Source organism: Nomascus leucogenys, unplaced genomic scaffold, assembly GCF_006542625.1.
Source record: "Nomascus leucogenys isolate Asia unplaced genomic scaffold, Asia_NLE_v1 000523F_271578_qpd_obj, whole genome shotgun sequence".
NCBI lineage: Eukaryota > Metazoa > Chordata > Mammalia > Primates > Hylobatidae > Nomascus > Nomascus leucogenys.
Genome location: NW_022097213.1, coordinates 215771 through 221609, shown reverse-complemented (window position 1 = coordinate 221609; position 5839 = coordinate 215771).

Sequence of the window (5839 nt, the reverse complement as noted above, 5' to 3'; positions counted from 1 at the left end):
TGTCATTTGTCGCCCAGGCTGGAGTGCAGTGGTGCGTTCTCGGCTCACTGCCATGTCCTTCTCCCGAGTTCAAGCGATTCTCTTGCCTCAGCCTCCCAAGTAGTTGGGACTACAGGCACGCACCACCACGCCCAGCTAATTTTTGCATTTTTAGTAGAGATGGGGTTTCGCCATGTTGGTCAGGCTGGTCTCGAACTCCTGACCCCAGGTGATCCGTCCACCTTGGCCTCCCAAAGTGCTGAGATTACAGGCGTGAGCCACCGCGCCAGGGCCCAGAGTCAAACCCTCGCACCTGATCTGGCTGCTGCTTCCCTGCTGCCTCCTTGTGGGAAAAGAACCTGCAGTCCTGTGTCTAGGCCAGCCCTAGGATGCTGTGGCCGGCATCCCTGCTGCACAGGTGCAGCTGACTGCACATGCAGCTGAATTCACACCAGGTTTTTGTTTTTTTGTTTTGTTTTTTGAGACGGAGTCTTGCTCTGTCCCCCAGGCTGGAGTGCAGTGTTGCAATCTCGGCTCACTGCAACCTCCACCTCCCAGGTTCAAGCGATTCTGCCTCAGCCTCCTGAGTAGCTGGGACTACAGGTGCGCACCACCATGCCTGGCTAATTTTGTATTTTTAGTAGAGATGGGGGTTTCACCATGTTGGCCAGTCTGGTCTCGAACCCCTGACCTCAAGTAATCCACCCACCTCAGCCTCTCAATGTGCTGGGATTACAGGCTGAGCCCCCCGCGCCGGCCCAGGCCCAGGTTTCTAAAGCCCACACCTGCCTCCTTTGCCCAGTGGTCTCACTTCAGCGCAGCCTCAGGGCTGACTCAGTCTCTCTGGAGAGTGGGGCGAGCCCAGCCTCTCCTACAGAACCTCTTCTTCCCCAGCAGAAGAGGAGGGGCTGGGAGGCTGAGCTCCCGCCTCAAGGAGAATGAATACTGGGAATCAAGACAAGACCCACAGGCACAGGTGCACAGGGGGAGGCCATAAAGATCAAACATGCATGGATGGGTCCTCACGCAGACACACCCACAGAAGGACACTAGCCTGTGCACGCGTGCGTGCGTACACACACACACACAAAAGAGTCCATAATGCGGTGATGGCCCTAAGTTAAGCAAAATGCTTCTGCACACAAAACTCTCTGGTTTACTTCAAATTAAACTCTATTTAAAGTCTCTCTGACTTTTTGTGTCTTCAAAACCAGGAATTCCATTCCTGATTTTCTTCTGGTGGCTGAAGGGCTGGGCACAGGCTTCTCCCAACCATCAGAGGGCACAGAGTGTGGAGGTTAAGTGCTGGGCAGGCGGTGGAGCAGTAGGGGCAGCTGGATCCAGTCCTAATCAGCCCGGTCACCCATGCTGGAAGCCCTCAGTTGCTCCACCCCAACCTTGCTTCATAATCCACATCACCTTCTTCCCCCACCCCAGTGCAGGCCAAAGCTTCGCCCGCTAAGGATGAAAGCGAAAGAGATACCCCAAGATGGAGGGCCCCAGACTCTCTCCCAGGACCCCTCCCTGCCTGCCTGTCCATCAATTTCACAAAAGTCGTAAAAGGATTAATGTACAGTGTGTTTTCCTGTCTGGTGGCTGTCCCCACCGCCTGTGTTTCATGGAAGAGGGATTAAACCATTTCAGCTCCATTTCCAGGAACCAGCTCAAGAAACATGCCACCCCCCCACCCTTAGATCTGGAGGACCCGAGCCCTAATATACCTTCTCTGTCCTTTCCCGGACCCCAGATGGAGTCTTCTGAGGTTCTCCATCCCACAGCCCTTCACCTCTACCCTGCCTCCACTTGTCCCCAGCAACCTGATCAGCTTCCACATAATCCTCTCAGCAGGTGGGACTTTTACACATATCTGGTGTAATAACTCCAACACAATTGGTCCACAATTCCTGTGTCTAGAAAATTTCAGTTCCAACTTTATGCAGAAACTAGGTAGCTGCCTCTTAGTTCTAAACCCCAAATCCCTGAAGAAAGAATGTGACTGGTCCAATTTACATCAGTTGTTTATGCCTGGTCCAATAAAATGCAGTCATGGGGTCAGAAAGGAGGTCACATGGTGCAAAGCAGGTGTTCAAGCTCATTCTTGTGGGTGGGTAAGTGCTGTTGAAGGAAGCTCCCAAAGGAATATCTTGGGCTGGGCACCGCGGCTCATGCCTGTAATCCCAACACTTTGGGAGGTCGAGGCGGGTGGATCACTTGAGGCCAGGAGTTTGAAACCAGCCTGGCCAACATAGTGAAACCCTGTCTCTACTAAAATACAAAAATTCACTGGGCCTGGTGGCACACGCCTGTAATCCCAGCTACTCAGGAGGCTGAGGCAGGAGAGTCTCTTGAACCCAGGAGGCGGAGGTTGCAGTGAGCTGAGATTGTGCCACTGCACTCCAGCCTGGGTGACAGAGCAAGACTCTGTCTCAAAAAAAAAATTATATATATATATATATAATCTTTGTATTAGGGTTCCCTAGATGGTCAGGACTAATAGGATAGATGTATATATAAAGGGGAGTTTATGAAGGAGTATCGACTCACACGATCACAAGGTGAGGTCCACAATAGGCCGTCTGCAAGCTGACAAGCAGGGAAGCCAGTCTGAATCCCAAGATCTCAAAAGTAGGGAAGCCGACAGTGCAGCCTTAAGTCTGTGGTCAAAGGCCCGAGAGCCCCTGACAAACCACCAGTGTAAGTCCAAGAGTCCAAAAGCTGAAGAACTGGAAGTCCGATGTTCGAGGGCAGGAAGCATCCAGCATGGGAGAAAGATGAAGGCTGGAAGTCTTAGCCAGTATAATCCTTCCACGTTCCTCTGCCTGCTTTATTCTGGCTATACTGGCAGCTGATTAGATTGTGTCCACCCAGACTGAGAGTGAGTCTGCCTCTCCCAGTCCACTGATTCAAATATTAGTCTCCGTTGCCAACACCCTCACAGAGAGACACCCAGGAACAATACTTTGCATCCTTCAGTCCAATCAAGTTGACGCTCAATATTAACCTTCACAGACTTTGATCTGAGCAGACTCCAAACTTATATGGAGAATGACTTCTCCCAATAGGTGAAGCTACTCTCCTATGTACAAAGCTGTAGCTTTACCCTCATACGGCCCAAAGTGGAATGTAATGGAATCTCCATACAAAACCGTAGTCACAGCATTCATTTATGAAGAAGCAAGCACACAGCACAGATGAGTTCGCTGGTGCATTTTACCGAATATTTAAGGGGAAATAATACCTATTTTCTGCAATCTTTTCCAGAAGATAGAAGCAGGAGGAATACTTCCTAAGTCATTTGTCAGTGTCACCCTAATACCAAAACCAGACAAAGACATTACAAGATGACTATAGACCAATATCTCTCACACAGATGCAAAAATTACCAACAAAATATTAGCAAATAGAGTTCAACAATATGTAAAAAGAATTATAGGCCATGACCAACAGGGATTTATCCCAGGTATGCAAGACTAGTTCACTATTCAAAAATCAGCTAATGCAATCCGTGACATCAACAGGCTAGAGAAGAAAAATCACATAATCGGCTGGGCACGGTGGCTTACGCCTGTAATCCCAGCACTTTGGGAGGTCGAGGCAGGTGGATCACGAGGTCAGGAGATCAAGACCATCCTGGCTAACACGGTGAAACCCTGTCTCTACTAAAAACACAAAAAATTAGCTGGGCATGGTGGCGGGCACCTGTAGTCCCAACTACTTGGGAGGCTGAGGCAGGAGAATGGCGTGAACCCAGGAGGTGGAGATTGCAGCGAGCTGAGATCGTGCCACTGCACTCCAGCCTGGGCGACAGAGCGAGACTCCGTCTCAAGAAAAAAAAAAAAGAAGAAAAATCACATGATCATATCAGCGGACACAGGAAAAGCATTTGACAAAATCCAAACTTGCTCATGATAAAAAAATAAAAAAAAAACTCTCAGTAAATTAGAAATAGGAACTTCCTCAACTTGATAAAGGATTATCTACAAAAACTTAGCCGGGCGTGGTGGCTCAGGCCTGTAATCCCAGCACTTTGGGAGGCCGAGGTGGGCGGATCACAAGGTCAGGAGTTCGAGACCAGCCTGGCCAATATGGTGAAACCCCATCTCTACTAAAAATACAAAAATTAGCCGGGCATGGTGGCTGGCACCTGTAGTCCCAGCTACTTGGGAGGCTGAGGCAGGAGAATCAGCCCAGGAGGCAGAGGTTGCAGTGAGCCGAGATTGCACCACTGCACTCCAGCCTGGGCGACAGAGTGAGACTCTGTCTCAAAAAATAAATAAATAAATAAAAGAATATCTACAAAAACCTACAGCTAACATCATCCTTAATAGTGAGAAACTAGATGCTTTCCCCTAAGATTAGGAACAAGGCAAGAATGTCCCCTGTCACCATCGATTCTCAACATCCTGCTGGAGGTCTTGGCCAATGCAGCTAGACACAAAAGGGAAATAAAAGGTACAGAATAAAAAGGAAGAAATAAAACTGTTTTTGTTCACAGATGACACAATCATCTATGTAAAAAAATCTAAGAATTGACAAAAGGAAAAAACCCCAGAACAAAGAAGCAATTTCAGCCAAGTTTCACGATATAAGGTTAGTGTCCCAACATCAACGGCTTTCGTGTGTGCCAGCAAAGAACAACTGGAATTTAGAATTAAAAACATTTGAGTAAGACAGGAAACAAAAAAAAGAAAAACTAATAATAAAATTACATACACATTACCATTTACATTAGCATCCCCCAAAATGAAATACTGAGGTATAAATGTAACGAAATATGTACAAGAGCTATATGAGAAAACTATAAAACTCTGCCGAAAGATATCAAAGAACTTCATAAATGGGACGACATTCTAGGTTTATGAACAGGAAGACTCATTTTTTTTTTTTTTTTTTTTGAGACAGAGTCTCACTCTGTCACCCAGGCTGGAGTACAGTGGCGTGATCTCAGCTCACTGCAACCTCAGCCTCCTGGGTTCAAGCAATTCTCTTGCCTCAGCCTCATGAGTAGCTGGGATTACGAGCACACACCACCACGCCTGGCTAAATTTTGTTGTATTTTTAGTAGAGATAGGGTTTCAGCATTTTGGCCAGGCTGATCTCAAACTCCTGACCTCAGGTGATCCACCCACCTCGGCCTCCCAAAATGCTGGGATTATAGATGTGAGCCGCCACACCAGGCCAGAAGACTCAATATTATCAAGATAGCAGCAGATCAAGATAGCCAACTTGATCTACAGATTCTACATAATAACACAATCTTAATCAAAATCCCAGGAAGTTATTTGTAGATATTGAGAAACTGGCTCTAAAGTTTATGTGGAGAGGCAAAAGATCCAAAATACCCAACTCAATATTGATGGACAACAGTCAGAGGACTGACACCACCTGACTTCAAGGCTTGCTCTAAAGCTATAGTCATGAAAACAGCATGACATTGGCAAAAGAATAGACAAATAGATCAACGGAACAGAACAGAGAGCCCAGAATATTAAAAGTAATATTTCTAATAGACCTGTATAAATGTGTCAACTGATCTTTGACAAAGGAGCAGAGGCCACATAATGGAGCAGAGATAGTGTTTTCAACAAATGACACTGGGACAACTGGACATCCACACACACACACACAAAATCTAGACACAGACCTTATACCTTTCATAAAAACTCAAAATGAATCATAAACCTCAATAAAATGAAAAACTGTAAGACTACAAGAAGATAACACAGGAGAAAATCTAAATGACCTTGGGTATGGTGATGACTTTTTAGATACAATAGCAAGGGCATGATCCATGAAGGAAATAACTGATGAGCTGAACTTCGTTAACATTAAAAACTTCTTGGCCAGGCACGGTGGCTCA